Here is a 16,219-nt window from a genome sequence, read left to right as displayed (position 1 = left end):
CGGGCGCGCGGGCGGGCTGAGCTCACACGCCCGGGAAGCGGCGGCGGTGGGGCCGGCGTCCGCAGCGGCTGCGCATCCCGCACCTCCCGCACCTCCCGCACCTCCCGCGGGGCGCTCGCAGGATGGCCGTGCGGATGGCGCAGTCCCGCAGTAGGGAAGCGGCTGCGGAAGGTGAGAGCAGAGCTCCGGCCAGGTGGAAGGGTGCACCGCGGGCCGGGCCTGCGGGCGGTCTCAGAGAGCCGGGGGCAGGGGTGGGCCCCTGGGGGCGATGCACCGGGCGGGTGCGCTCCGGGGGAGCCCCACCCCTGCTGCGGTGCGGCCTCCGGGCGCAGCTGCCCTCGCCGTGTGGGTGGGAGCGGATTCGGGCCTGAAGCAGCCCCGGGCGGTCCCCGAGCTCTGGGGCCCGGGCCAGCAGGGTGGAGGGGGTGGAGGAGCAGCCCCGGGGGCGGCCCGGGAGCTCCTACCCACTCCCCACCTTGCATTTCTCTGCTCCGCAGTGGGCGTGGTGCCCCTTTGCTGCAGAGGGGGCGCCCGGAGTTGTGGAAGGCGGTGGGGGATGGAGAGCGCCGAGACAGGTGGTTGAGGGGGCGAGGGATGGTGCGCAAAGGCTCATGATATTGATGCGTATTTCTTTCTCCCCCTCCTTCTTTAGGGGGCACGGAGGTGCGTGTGGAGAGAGGCGGGAAGCCCAGTGGCATAGCTCAGGAGAGGGCGGGCTCTGAGGGAGATGTCACTGGCCTGTGTCTCTGTTCAGTACCCCACCCCCACCCCCATCCCCACCCCCACCCCAAATAATAAAGTGGGTGTGGTGGTGAGGGTGGAGGAGTTTGATGAAGACCTGGCCCTGAAGTGCCCAGAACTGCCCAGGCCTGTGTGCATATCCCGGAGCCCCGTACTCGGAGCACTCTGCAGAGACTTGGGGTAGGGGGGCAGGAATGCCAGAGACCGGAGCTCCAGCAACAGGGGCAGCCCCAGAGATAGGGGCTGGGGAGAGGGAGGTGGATCCCGAGGCAAGGCGGACTCTCCAGGCCTACAGCCCAAGTCCATAGGTGGTGGGTTGGTCAGGATATGGTGGGAGATGGGGGCTTAGGGAAATTGGGTAATGTCCTTGGGTCCCCCCCCCCCTTTTAGCTTTATTTGAAGCCATAGACCAAAATTTGGGATTCGTCATTTGCCAAATGTGCACAATTTTTTTTCTTTTCCTTTTGGTTTGTTTTGTTTTTTAGAGGACCTGCAAATGACAGAACAGAGGGACAGAGGGCCGGCTGCCCCAGCCAATCCTGGAGCTGCTGCAGCACTTCCCCCAAACAAACCCATTCTAGGGCCAGGACAGAGGGGAGGGGCTGCTGGCTCACAGCCCCTCCCCTGCCCCTGGCCCCCTTGCTGCTCCCTGGAGGGAAGGGCAGCCTGGCCACCTTAGGTTGAAGGGACAGAGGCTGCCATGGGCCAGGGTGGTGATGGTGCAGCAGCCCCTCCCTGTTGCCCAGCGTGGGAAGAAGAATGCAGAGCCAGGCAAGTCTCTCTCTGTGTCCTCTGGAGTGGAAGGAACAGGTATAGACAGGGCCGGGGCAGCCAGGGCCTGGTGTTACTTTGGCATTGGTGGTGAGAGAGCTGTTAACCTCCAGCCCCTTGGGTTTGGTTCCACCCCTGGCCTGTCCCTGGCACTATGTGCTTATTGGTGCCACCATGTTATATAACACTTATATAATCTCCCAGGGCAAGTGCTCTGACTCCTCTCAGGTCACGCAAACACTGTGCCCATGGGGGAAGCAGGCTCTGTGGAAGCTTGTGGGTAGACCTACTCCCTCCGATTCTCAACCTGGCTTGTTCCGTCTGATCCTGGGCATAGGAGGGGGAAGGGAGAACAGAGGCCCACTTCACGCCAGCTGTCTGGGGCTGAGAGAGAGGGGTTGGCTGGGCAGTCTTCCGCACCTTCTTGGCCTCTAGTCTCTCTTGCCCAAAGGACTGGGGTGGAGTGGACGCTACTCTTGTGCTTTGAGGTCAGCTTTTTCTTGGGGCCCCCTGGCATGGCAGATGGGTGTGGTGAGATGATCCCCAGGGTGTTGCAGTGGAAGAATAATATATGGTACATAGTGTTGGATAAAGAGAGGCAGAAATTAGATCTGCCTTTGAGGTTTGAGCAAGAGTGACTGGCAGGATGGATGGCGGTGGCATTATAAGAAATTTGGTGCAGGCCTAGGGGCCAGGGGATGGTCAGGGAAGGGTGTACAGGGAAGTGGATCAGAACGTAAAGATAAACATGGTGTTCTTTTACTGTACTCTCCACTGGGCTGTCCCCGGTTACCAGGGCAACAGAAGCAGTGATGAAAATCATGCCTTTCCCTCAGTGGAAAAATTTGGCTCCTCCTCCCGCCTCTTCCTTCTCTAATCGCCTGCGACCCATTGGGAAGGTGATGTCTCCAGGGATCAGAGACCTCAGCACCTCCTTGTCATGCCCCTGTTCCCCAATTTTAAAAAATTATCTTCCCACTTCCTGCATCCTGTCTCCCCCAGAGCTCGGCAGTTGCGTAGGAGTTGGAGTGGATGTAGGGGGAAGGGTATGGACGTCACTGCAGAACAGGACGAGAAGAGCGTGGGCAGAGATGTGGATGCAGGAATGACTGGCACATGAGGAGGGTCAGGCATCGATCAGCTGGATGGAGCTTGTTTCTGAGATGGTAGAAGCTGTGGGTGGGCAGGGTTGGCGGGATGTTGGAGACCTGCAGAGCCTCTCAATAGTAGGAATAGGAAGGCCCTGAGGTTTCTTGTGTGGTCATGGCTCCCGATGAAAGCTAGGATTCATTCATTCAGCATTTATTGGGTGCCTGCCATGTTAGGTCAGGTCCTGGGAGCTGGGAAGACAGGTCAAGGACTGGGCCTTGACCTTGAAGAGATTGTGGTACATGGGAGGAGGATGGAGATATGGAGGAAGATCAGCCTGGCCTTGTTAAAGGCCGAGAATCTGGGCCCCAGGCGGAAGACTGGCAGTATTCCAGACTGGAGGTGATGGATGAGGGTGGAGCCTGTGGGAATGCAGGGGAGGAAGCAGTGCAGAGAGCCACTTTGACTTGGGGACAGGGCCTGGGGAAGAAAAGGTGCTGACATTTTGAGCCTGAGTGATTGACAGAAATAGAAAAATCAGAGTTCAAACTTCTTTGGGGGAGTCATGTTTGTTTTGGTTTTTGACGTGTTGCCTTCAAGACGATGGCAGGGTGTCCAGATAGATAAGTGAATGGTCAGGCAAATAAAGTTTGCAAGGGAAGTCAGTTCTGGAAAGAGATTTGGAGGAAATCGTTGTGAAGCCTTGAAGGTGCGAGGTTGCTGAGAAGGCAAGTAGAGACCCCAGGGCCTGGGGTGTCGGCCTAGCATTGGGTGAGGCTGTGTGCCTTGTACTTGTTTGTTATCCCAGGACCCGCCCAGACTGCTGGACCAGTTTCTGCTAATGAACACCCACATCTTCTACCAAACCACACCCCATTTTGAAGTTCAGGTTTCTCTTTAAGTTTTCTTTTCTCTAGTAACTATGACCGGGAGGATCTGTCTTGGAAAGATAAATATATATATTTATTCTCTCCTTGAGCTTTGCCCTATCAGTCACTCAGAAGTCACTGCGAGTCCCCAGGATATGGCACAGAGATGCGTCACAGGTCCTTAGTCTCCACCAGCAAGGATGTTGGTTCTGGCTCATTTCCGGTCATCACTCTAGAGCAGCGATTTTCAACTGGTGTGCCGCAGGAGTTTTTAAAATGTGCAATTCCTGACTGTTTTGTCAGAGACACTGACCTCTTTTCCCTTAGACTGTCAAATGAAAAAATGACAACCAACAATAACCAATAGCTGTGCAGCGTGAATGCCCTGTCTTAAACCACAAATATGTAGGTCGCATAACAGAGTTGCCTCTTGTTGGTCACGTTGCATAATAAGGTTGTGTCTGATTGGTTCATTCTTGGTACCAAAAATCCTTATATACAAATATAGGCACCTGATTTTTTTAAAAGCTAATTTGGAGCAAAAAGGGTAGGTAAATTACTTTTTTTTTTTTTTTTTCGTGAATCAATCCAAAATTTACCTATTTTTTTGGTCAGATGGGCAAAAAATATAATTTTGTGTGTGCTGCAGAATTTTAGTAATTTATGTGAGCTGTGAGATAAAAAAAAAAATGGTTGAAAATCGCTGTTCTAGAGAAGTAACAGCACTGGACAGAGTCAGGAGGCCTTTGCCAGTTACACGATCTTGGGCAAGTCACTTCCTTTTCCAGACGTTAGTGCTCGGACTAAAGGGTCTAGTTCTTCCCAGCTCTAAAGCCTTTGGATTTGATGTCCAAAGCTTTTAACTCCGTTACTCAGGTTTCTGATGCACGCCAGACTTTTCTTTTTGAACAAGCAGCTCAGACTTCTTTCGTGTCTTACGGGAGGGAGTAGTAGGAATGGAGGACCCTGTGTCCAGAGTGCGTGGGAGCCCTCCCAATGCAGGGTGGCCTCTGTTCCTCTTGGGATTTGGAAATGCTGGAAGAGCAGGAAGCTCAGGAGTGGACAAACTACAATATCCATTGGCCAGATGCCTGCTTTTGTAGATAAAGTTTTATTGGAAAAGAGACATGCCCATTGTTTATTTGTCTATGGCGGTTTTCATGCTGCATTGGTGTAGTTGAGCATAGCAGGTCCTGAATAATGTTGTTTCGCTTAATGTCGTTTTATCATAATGTCGACGAGGAAAAAAAAGTTGATTCCTGGCGGGGGCCCCGTCCGTGTAGAGTTTGCATGTTCTCCCCATTGTCTGCGTGGCTTTTCTAGGGTACTCTGGGTTCCTCTCACTTCCGAGACACGCGACCCTTAGATGTGTCCAAATTGTGCTACCCAGCGTGAGTGTGGGTGTGGGTCTGAGCGGCCCCGCAGTGCAAGGGTTCCTGTCCAGGGTGGTGCCTGCCTTGTGCCTGAGCTGCTGGCAGAAGTCCTTGTCACCCGCAACCCCGAACTGGAATACGTGGGTTGGAAAATAATGATCTTAATTGGTTTTGTTTTTTTTCCATCTTAAATGTATGTATAGCTCACATTTATTTCAATGTTTAATATTAGAAGTGTTTTGGGTGCTTATTTAGAAGTGTGGTGATGATTTGGGGACCAGAAATATACCCTAGGCATTAACTCTTATTTATATCAATCAGCCTGTGGTGAAGTTGGTTTTGTTATACATCATTTTGGTTCAAGTCATAATTTCCAAGAACCTACCCATGACTTTAAGTAGGACTTACTGTAGTTGTAGCAGAGACCATCTGACCTGCAAGCCTAAAATATTTACTCTCTTGACCCTTTATTTTTAAATCCTCACCTGAGCATATTTTTCTATTTTATCTTCAGATAGAGTGGGAGGGAGGGAGGAAGAGAGAGAGAGAGAGAAACATCGATGTGAGAAGGACATGTTGACTAGTAGCCTCCTGTATGACCCTGACCAGGGCCGGGGACAAATTGTAACCAAGGCACGTGTCCCTGACAGGAATTAAACCCACGACTCATTGGTCCGCAGGCTGACGCTCTAACCGCTGAGCCACGGGCTGGGCATGTCTTGCCCTTTAAGAACAAGTTTGCCTACCCTGCCCTTACCACCAGAAAAGTGCTTGGATCTCCCCTGGGGATGCTTACATGGCTGGTTCGGATTCCTAGGGCTGTCGAAGAGTCTGCCTTGGGCTAGCTTTTTTTGTTGTTGTTGTTGCCCTCTAGCGGGAACCGAACCTGGGACTCTCTGGTCCGTAGGCTGACGCTCCAACCACTGAGCCAAACCAGCCAGGGCAGGCCTGCTTTTGTGATCCCATGAGAGGCTGATGTGTCAGTCGAGGTAGTAGATACTGGAGTCCACCCAAAGGTAGTATCCTGTATCTGGGAAACCCCTTTTATTTTTGGTCCTATCTACCCCCCCTCCCCCCCGAGCCTCCACAAACTCCTTTGAGTCTGGAGGCCTGGATTCCTCAGCAGGGGTGTGGTGTGGCCTTGGTGTGACAAGGTAGCCTCCCCCTCACTGCCCAGGACCTTACAGAGAATGGGCCAACCCCAGCCAGGCTCTGGTGAAGAGGAGGAGAGGGTCATTGGTCTCGCCAAGTCCTACAGCATATTTCTCTTGGTATCTTTGCTTTATCACTTCCGGCCTCACTGTCCCTTTAGTGCCAAGGCCCTGGAGATGCAGCTGCAGCGAGACCTTGCAACCCAGCCTGGTTCGCCGGAACCTGGCGCTTGTCCACTCTGGGAGCAAGCTCCTGCGGCTTGGGGTTGGTGGGGTGTGTGTATCTGTTGCTTGGGGCCAGAATCACGACTTGGTGTTCTTGCCGTCAACCTTTCTGGAGTCCCCGTGTGTCCTGGTTTCCACCTTTTGCTCCTCAAGCTGGAGTCTTGGTGAAATTCCTGGCTGACACAGGACTAATTTCAAGTTCTTGCGTTTACAAAACAGCAGCACGACAGTCTGGTCACTTCTGCTCAGGGCTGAGCTGGGCAGTGAGACCCTTTGGTGACAAGGGGAAACTGTGTGCTCGGAGCCGCGGGGTGTCAGGGGTGCCTGAGCGTTGTTACCACCAAAGCTGGAAGGGAGGAGGCTGGCAGGGGGAGGAGGGAGCAGATGCCCACAATAGCGAAGACAGGAGCTGAGTACACCCGGAGCTGCTTTTAGCTGGAAAGTGTCCCGTACACACTTTCCCCAGAGGCCATCAAAAAAAAGGGAGGGGTCCTCATCAAAACTCCTCTCTAAATACCTTTCCTTTGTAGAGTTTAGGGTGACCTCCGACTACACGGGCTTACACTGATGTGCAGACAGGGCACTGACTCGGGGAACCGTTCATTTCCCCGATACTGATTAAGGATCTGCTGTACGGTGAGCGTTGTGTGTCGTTGGGAGGACAGGGAGTAAATGAAGGATTCACAGTCTGGTCTGGAAGGCATAGGGACAGTTGATCCCATTTGAATAGGATCCGCACTAGATCACAAGCTTCAAGAGCATGCATCTGTGTCTGTCTTGTTCGTTTACGTCACTCAGCGTGGGGTACTGTGCTTGACACTGGGTGGCCACATGGATGTTTAAGGATGACCCATCCTCGCGGGGTCTGCCCTGGAGATATGCAGGAGGGATGTGAGCAGGTGGGCGGAGGAAGAGAGGAGCCCGCGGCAATGTGCGTGATACCTTTGGGGGAGGGTGGGCCGAACCTGGACACGCTGGTACTGTGAATGCCATCAGGGAGAGAAGGGCATAGAAAGATTGACGCCGTGTGGGAATGAGAGAATCCTTTGGCATTAGGACCATGAGAAAGTAGAGAATGACCCAGTCCAAGAGAGGTGGGTTCGCGGCACCCACATCATTGGATAAAGCAGGGGTGGGGTGGAAAGAAGAACCAATTAGTGCCAGGGAATTTAAGATCGGGGCTCGAGAGTAGAAACCAGTGTGAGAGAACACAGAGGCCGTGTCTGGAGGTTTCATCATAAACATCTTGCCCAAACATGTTTGCTGTAACTAATAGGCCCTCAGGCAATTTCATTATAAAATAGAAAAGAATGAAAAATAAAAGGACATTTAAAAAGGATATAATGAAACATGAGCAAATTAATAACAAAACTAAAAGACTTTATTGTGAAAAATGAAAATATACTGTCTTCGAAGGCTCCCGTTCACAGTAATATACATCTTTTTTTGCTCGTTGGTTCGTCTCATTCAGAGTTGCACTTTTTCTCCTTTGCTGAAATTTCTTCTTCATTCGGAGAGGTGTCAGTTTCCAATTAAAGAATCGATAATGAATGCTCTCGAAGACTGTGAAGAATTAGCAGCTGCCTCTTTTGTATTTGTACAGCCTGGTAAACTTTTGGTTTTGATGGACGGAATGGCTCACTGGGCTCACCGAAGGATTTGCAAACAGATCGGTCATCATTTTCTAGTAGAGCATGCACTCTGGCTGTGCAGTCTGCTTTATATGCCGTTGTTATCATCCACCACGTCGACTCGTCACTGTATGCACCATTATGAGGGCTGAGATTTATATAATGTAAAAATGGGAGTAAGTGTAAGAACTTCGTCCATGGAGAAATGAGACCAAACTGACAACTAGGTTAAATACGTGAAGTCTGCCAAATGCAGACCAAACTGTCAAGCAGTTTTTTGATCTGTCACTGCAAAATTATTTTATGACCAATTAGTAGTGCAGTGAAAAGATGTGCAGCACAGATATTTGTGGTGGAACAACCTAGATCCTTTAGAGGCGTCTCCAGGCCCAGTGTGAATGCAGAGCTGAAGCAGGTGAGTCCCAGGTGAAGATGATGGCGGTGACGAAGGAATGACAGGGCTCTCAGCTCTGTCTGCACATCTCCTTGGAAATGACTGTGCCCAGGTGTGACCAGAATACCACATTTCCCTGTAGGGGGCAGGTGCAAGGAAAGTGAGTGCAGTTTGAGATTATGGTTACTTTTCTTTTTCAATCTTACTGTGGAAAATGTCACATATCTAGGAAGGTAGAGAGAGTTAGCGTAAGAAACTTCAGTGTTCCCGTCACTCAGTTTCAACATATTACCAACACACAGCCCTTCTCACTTCCTTTATACCCCAGCCCACTGTACTTCTTACTCCCTTCTTAGGTTCTTTTACAGCAAATCCCAAATGTCGTATTTCATTATAAATACTCCATTGTTTATTTCTAAAACACAATACCTTTATTTTTATTTAAAAAATGTTTTTTCCTTTATTGATTTTAGAGGGAAAGGAAGTGAGAGGGAGAGAGAGATGGAAACATCTATAAGAGAGAACAGAACATAGACTGGCCACCTCCTGCATGCCCCCACACTGGGAATCGGACCCACAATCTGGGCATGTGCCCTGACCGGGAATCGAACCGGTGACCTCTTGGTATATGGGTCGATGCTCAACCACTGAACCACACTGGCTGGATAAAACACAATACCTTTGCCCAGCCGGTGTAGCTCAGTGGTTGAGCATTGACCCATGCAACAAGAGGTCACCGGTTCGATTCCGGGTCAGGGCACATGCCCAGGTTGTGGGCCCGATCCCCAGTGGGGCACATGCAGGAGGCGGCCAGTCGATGTTTTCGCTCATCGATGTTTCTCTCTCTCTCCTTTCTTCTCTCTCTAAAATAATCAATAAAGGAAAAAAAATAATAAAACCTCATATTAAAAAACAGCAACAACAACACAGTACCGTTAATAACATAACCCCAGCGGTGGTTTCCCCCCTTGCAAAAGCACTGTTTCCTAAATATCACCAGTATTTACCTTTTCTGGCTTGTCTCAGTTTTTTTTTAAATAGTTGGTTTGTTTGAAGCAGGCTCCAGACAAGATTCACACATTTTCTTTAGTCGATGGTTCATCTCAAAGCCTCTGTTACTGAAGAGTATGGTCCTTCTTAAAAGAATTTAGTGCTGCAATTCTGCCTTTTGGGCGTATATTGGCTGCCTCCCTCTGTCTCCAGTGGGCTGCCATCTCCAGTCTTCCCGAGTTCTGTTGACCCAGTCCGTGATTTTTGAGCATTCTTCATTATTCCTGATCTTTGTGGTTTAATGTCGTCGTCATTTTTTTCTTCCTTCAATAAATATTTCTTGAGAGCCTGCTCTGTGCCCGGCACGAGGCATACAGCTGTGAAAACACAGGCAGGGCCCCGCTCTCGTGGAGCTGACGGTCTGACCACGTTAGAGCTGTCGTGGGTCTGCGTGTTGTCCCTTTCCCCGCGTCGGGTGACCGCGACCGTCACTTCTGTACTGAAAGAGTTGCCATGCGGTAGGACTTGGTACACAGGTGCGCTTGCTGTCGTTTTATGTGGTGGGTAAGGGACGCCCCGAGAAGTGTTCAGGGTGGCTCCTGTGGCAGGCCTCTGCTTCACAGCCACGCGACGGGGGTCCTAGCAGTATCACCGACTGTCCATGCGTCTGTCCATTGACTCAAGCCACCCTTGGGTTGAGTCTTGATAGCGAAGTAAGTTAAAATGGAAAGCTTACGTACCTGGCAGGTTGTAGGGAGGCTGAATGAAAACATCTGAAAGGTGCTCAGAACTATTCAAGGGCTCAGCGGGCGCCAAGTGGTGCTGATATGCTCTTTGGGCAACTGGATGTTTCTGCGGCTCTGTGTACACCTCAGGTTGGTTTGGGGCTTTGCCGATTCTGATTAGGCTGCCTGTTTTATTACGCCCACTTTCTCGGTGGCTGTTCTTTGCTGAGCAGTGTGCTGTTGGGTAACCATGCAGCCTCAGAATCCAATGGTGCAATTCGGGCCTGCCTTGCTAATAAAACTACAGTATTAACTGATTTGCGTTTCTCTGTGTAAATAAAGAATCAGACTTATTTCTGGTCCCTGTGACCCTCTGATTTTGATAATGGCTCACGATTCTTGTATTTTTCCATTTGCAGTTCAAATGCAGCTATATTGCAGTTTCTGGATTATAGTGTCTGAGTCTTTTAAAAAAAATCTTAGTTAATAAAAACACCTATTCTCGGATACAAAGACTAATAGTCTTTTACCTTTTCTCGGTCTTTTATTGTATACTTAACATAATAATACACAGTATATCAAATATACCATGATATACATGCCGGTCACTAAAGGCTACCTAGTTCAGAGTTTGACAGTATGTTTTATTTTCTTCCAATTACGTGGTCTTCAGTTATTTTGATTATGCACCCCTATTGGTTAAAACTTGAGAAATCCCCTTGTATGTGTGTGTTTATAATTTATAGACAGCACTGTTGTACTGATAGATGATCTATGTTATAAAACGTTTACACATATAAAAGACTGTGTCACGGTGTGTTTTCTGCCTTCTCCCAGGTGGACACTGAGGTCCGGTCTGAGGGCAACCCCGATTCTTTGCACTGCATCCCTCGTCCGTATTCAGGACTTGCTCCAGGACGTCCCTTGCCCTCTTACATCACCAGTTTACCCCTCTTTACTGCATCGTTTCTGATTTTTCTATTTCTGTCCATCACTACGGCTCAAAACTTTCTTCGACTCCAGCTACTGCCCATTTCTGTCCCTTAAAGCGTTTTCATTCCCTGCTCTCTTCGCTTCCTCTCTTGAATCCCTGTAGCCAGGCTTGTCCCCACCACTCCAGAGGAGAGTGCTCCTGGCAGGGCTAGGGGGTGGCCTCCACGTTCCCGCACCTGGTGGTCACCTGGTGGTCTTCATCGTCGTAGCTTCAGCAGCATTTGACCCCGCTGGTCATACCCTTTCCTTTGAAGCTCTTCACGTGGCTCCAGGACGCGTGTTTCTGGTTTTCCGCCGGTCTCACTGGCTGCTCCTTCTCAGTGTGTCATCTCCCTGACCTCCAAGCATTAGACGGCCCCAGGGTTCCTCCTCTTCCTCTCCTCTTCCTCTTTGCGATCCTCTCCTGACTCATGGCTTTAGATACCATCTTAGATGAAAAGATGTCTAGAATTTGCTTCCAAGGCATCACTTGACCACGAGTTGATAATGGTTGAAGCTAGGCGATGGGTACCTGGAGCTTTATTATGCCGCCTCTCATTTTATTTATATTTGAGATTTTCCAGAATAAGAACTTAGAAAAGAAACCTACATGCGGATGACCCTCCGATATTTGTCTCAAGCCCAGCCTCTCCCCCGTGAACTGCAGCCCTAACCTGAGTCTCCATCTGCCTGCTTACGATTTCAACTTGGACGTTAATAGACATTTCACACTTAACATGCTCCAAACGGAACTCTTGGTTTTCCCATACAGATACTTTCTTCCTTCAGTCTCCCATCTTGGTTATGGGAATGCCATCATCCAAAGTACCCGTGATCGCGACTTCTCTCTGTTTCTAATGTCCATCCAACCCAGCAGCGCATCTCGGTTACTCTGCCTGCAGTAGGTCTGGAATACGACCCGTCAGAACTTCTTGCTGCTGTCACCCTGGCCCGAGCCACCTTCACTTTTCATCCGCTCCTCCTCTGCTCCTGACAGGTGAGAGTCCTCACAGCAGCCCTGCGACATGCCACACCATGCCCCGCCCTGCCCTTCCTCTCGGTGACAGCCGTGATCCCTAGAGTGGTCCGCAAGGCCCTGCAGCGTATAAACACTGTCTAACAGAACCAGAACGCGAGTTACACAGGAGCGCCGCATACGTAAGTGAACATTTTCTGGTAGCCACATTCAGAAAGAAAAAAAGAAACATCCTAATTGATTTAACCCAGTATGTCAAAAAATATGCAACATATAGAGGGGTGGGCAAACAGAGGTTTATGTTGTTCATCTGGACAAAGACATGCAGGTTATGATGACAATAGCTTTGTTGCGTCAAAGGAATGTCCCAGTGGCACAGTGCACTTGGGTACAATCTCGTAAATGCTCAAAATGCCAGCCTTCATTATTGACACATTCTTGTAGCCCCCTTGCTATACGCAGAGCACACTTTGGCACAGAGTTCTTCCCTACTTCTGCCCATCCCTAGATTTTCATTTCTGATGTATATATCACATGGCTTTTGCCTTATTAACACAGCACAGCTCCACGTGGACCAGGCACATTTCCTGTGCTCGGCAGCCTCGTGTGACTGGGGGCTGCCATCTCGGAAATGCAGCCTGCGTGGCCTGCCCCGCTTCACTTCTGGGTCTTTATCTCCTGATATTCTCTCTTTTTTTTCCCTCTGTGCTGCAGCCAGACTAGCCTCCTTGCTGTTCCTCAAATAAACTAGGCATTTCCTGTTCTAGGGCCTTTACACCTCCTGTTCCCTCCGTTTGGACTGCTTTCCCCCAGATAGCCCAGAGCTGCCTCTCACTTCCTTTTTGTCTGTGCTGAGGTAGTACCTTCTCAGTGCCGCCCCCACGCACACCTTTGCTAGCAGCATTTCCTGCATCCCTTCCCTACAGGGTTCTTTCTCCATGGCACCTGTCACCATTTAACATACTATGTATTTCTGTTACTTTGTATAGTCCCCCCTCCCCTGAGCTCCTTGAAAGCAGAGATTTTTGTCACGTTTATTCCCTGCTGTATTTCCAGAGCATGGAACAGTGCCTGGCACATATGAGAGAGAGGTAGATGGAATGAATTGTTAAGAATTATTCATTTTTAGTAAGAACCATGCAATCGAATATACTTCATTTTTTCACAATATCTTGGTGTCATAATTTGCAATATAGCCATTTGAAGGTCTGGTTCAAGTCAGGGCATTTTGAGAGGGAGAAAAAGGAGGATGATACCGCTATCATGCCCAAAACCTGGGCATATGCCCGGACCGGGAATCGAACCGGCAACCTTTCAGTGCACGGGACAATGCCCAACCAACTGAGCCACACCGGCCAGGAGGTCAGGGCATTTTGAAAGAGACCTTCTTTATGAAGAGATTATTATGGGTTCAATTTATAATATAAATGGACTTGTGACCCCTGAAACACTGCATTCTATTCATTTCATTGAGACTTTTTTTTAAGTTTGGATATTCTGTTTTAAGTGTGTGCATAGATTCATGCTTTTACAGATGACAGCCTTACATTGAATTTGGAACCTTCGTCACATAATGGTAGCAATGATTTCCAAATGCCTATTTCGGTGACCTGTCTCTTTCAAAAAGTAAAGGCTTTCTTACCCATTTTTTTTTTTTTTTTTTGAAGTTCAAATAAGAGCTGTTTATTAGCTGGCCGGTGTCTGATTCCGAACACCCCCGTGACAGTCTTCGGAGATCAGCCTCTTACCCATTTTTTAAACGTCACCTTTACCTTAAAAGGACAGATTAAATATTTATTTATTTGTTTAGAATGTTCGTTAAATAGCATTCTACGAACAAGCACTCATTACAGAAGAGGTCAGAAAATTTTGGAACCTTGTTTTCTGGTTAAAAGCAAAACACAAAAACCAACCTTTGAGTTGAGTATCTCGGGTACTTTGCCATGAGATAATCCATGAATGTGATCAAATAAAGATGATATCCTTAAATTTGCTTAACTGGCTGCGGGTAAACTGCACTCGAGTACACTGACAATGGGGGGGTGCCCCTGTCCGTCTGTGTGTTCTGGGTCTCCTACTCAGACACAAGATGCCTCCTGTACCTTAAATGACGGAGACCCCCCCCCCGACACAGATCGAAGGCGTATACCTATGTCAATTCATACATTAAATAATAGTAAAGCTTAATGTCTTAATTTTAAATAAAAGTAAATATAAGTAGACATTCAAATTCTTCTTCATCCTTCTGGATCTTGTATATGCTACATCGAGGGTAGTTGCTCTGATGGATTCTTCCATATCAATCTTGCCTTCCTAACCAACCTTTCACCAACATTTGTTGACTGCGTAGTGTCGGGAAATAGATCCATTTTCTGACGTCGGTACCCTACGATGACAATTGTTAGACAACAAAGTGCAGTAGCTGGATTTCTGTGGTGGCTTCTGGAGCCGTTCCTTTCGCAGAGTTGAAAGCCTTGGTGACATGAGGGAAGACAGCATGCAAGTCCGATGCCTCATTCTGGACCTGACAGCAAAGGCGGCGGCGACTTGAGTCACTGCCTCGTTGTGACTTAGGTGGTGGATGATGGTGCTCAGCGCTGCTCTGGAGCGTGCTGGAAGAGATTACTGGGAGAGGTGGCCCAGGCAGTACCTGAGCTGAAAACAGAGAGAGTAGTCAGTTGTGTTCTTTAAAAAGAGAGGTGATACGTCTTTGAAACATTGTAGCATGTCTTCTGTCAGCTCATCAATATGCTGAAAATGCTTGTGCAAATATACTTTTCATCCACCTTGACAGTCCAGGGGCTGTGCCAGCTGGATGTGTACCCCCGGAGTTATTTTCCAGCTGCTGTGACCAGAAGCACAATTTAAAGGAGGAGCAGCTGGGACAAGAACCACAGGCTGTGGCTGGGAAAGGGGTCCTGAGCATTTTCTGCCACATAGACACCATCTCCCATGTCCCCTGGACCCTGCTGGATGAGCAAGGCTTGTCCCCAGTGGGCCAGTCTTTGCCGTCTAGAGTACTAAGCTAACCCATTAGCATCTGTTCCTTGATGCACATGTATACAGGGCTTCTTTTTTTTTTTTTTTTTTTTTTTTTTATCCTCACCCGAGGATATTTTTCCATTTTTTGTACAGATGGAGTGGGAGGGAGAGAGAGGAAGGGAGAGAGAGAGAGAAACATCGACGTGAAGGGACACATCGAGTGGCTGCCACCCGCACGACCAACCAGGGCCGGGGACAAACTGCAACCGAGGTACGTGCCCTTAGCGGGAACCGAACCCGGGTCTCTCCGGACCGCAGGCCGACGCTCTAACCGCTGAGCCAAACTGGCCAGGGCTATACAGGGCTTCTTATGTGAGAAGCTCTGTCTGTCTGGGTGGAGTGGGGATGGGGATAGGAAAGGACAGGATATGCCAACGTGAACAAGACATGGTCTCTGTCCTCAGGGAGCTATGGTTAGTGAGGGAGACAGACACACATGCTAAAAGGCAAAGCATAAAAAGGGACATGAAGGGATTGTAAGAAAGTAGTATATTAGCCAGAAGGGGCGGTTGGGAATTGGAGGGTGTCCCTTGGAACATGAGGAAGATCTCCGTTCGTCTTGTTCGTGGCTGAATCCCCAGAGGCTACCACAGCCTCTATCAGGTGTCAGTCAATATGTACTTGTTAATAGGTGGGTGTTGAAAGAGTAGGACTTCTTCCCTCAAAAGTGCAGTGCAATGGCCCAGAGATGGAGGACGAAATGGCTTGTGGGTAGAAGGTCATCCACATTCTCTGAGGGGTGTATATGGTAGAAGGGGGCTGGGTATTGCAAAGGTAGGGGTGGTCTCGGGAGGGTCTTGACCAACTTGTTAAGAATGATTTGGGTGGCGCTTAACCTCTTTTCATGCCAGGTCTCACTAGGAATTGCAAGGAAACTTTAAAACTTAACTAATTCAGAATATGGAATGCTGACTTTTTTCTGTGACAATTTCCAGCTCAGGTACTCAGCCAAGCTGTGATCACACAGGTAGAGAAGCAGTGTGTTTCATTTCTGGGAACAGTGACTGTGGAAAAAAGTCGTTACGAGTCTCATATCATCATGGTCTAGGGTTCAGAGAACTCCTCGGCTGTCCTGGGGTAAGAGGGAGGGCTGCCTGGAGGAGGAGGTGGCCTGATTTCATGGGCTGCTTGGAAAAGCACAATGACGGGGTTGAAGATAGTTTAAAATTGGATTGTTTTTGTTCCTGTTCTCATAAAAATTTCTATAAAGGGGTTCTGTGTACCTTCAGTTAAAAAAATAAATGAAGAAACCAGACTTCCTGTCCTGTCC

The 16,219-nt window shown here is 49.0% G+C and overlaps 1 long non-coding RNA gene across 6 annotated transcripts in view; it reads left to right on the top strand.

Moving 5' to 3' along the window:
• Positions 1-58: 58 nt before the first annotated feature.
• LOC118636932 overlaps positions 59-16,219 on the top strand; it is a 65,187-nt gene continuing 49,026 nt past the window's right edge. For 4 of the 6 annotated variants that reach the window (XR_004960854.1, XR_004960853.1, XR_004960852.1 and 1 more), the window contains exon 1: positions 11,543-11,928. This is a non-coding gene — a long non-coding RNA (uncharacterized LOC118636932). The other 2 variants (XR_004960857.1, XR_004960856.1) reach the window with 2 other exon arrangements.

Source organism: Molossus molossus, unplaced genomic scaffold (genome assembly GCF_014108415.1).
Source record: "Molossus molossus isolate mMolMol1 unplaced genomic scaffold, mMolMol1.p scaffold_m16_p_20, whole genome shotgun sequence".
Lineage (NCBI taxonomy): Eukaryota > Metazoa > Chordata > Mammalia > Chiroptera > Molossidae > Molossus > Molossus molossus.
Note: the sequence above shows the minus strand (reverse complement) of the source record. Positions and strands in the feature narration are given on the sequence as shown.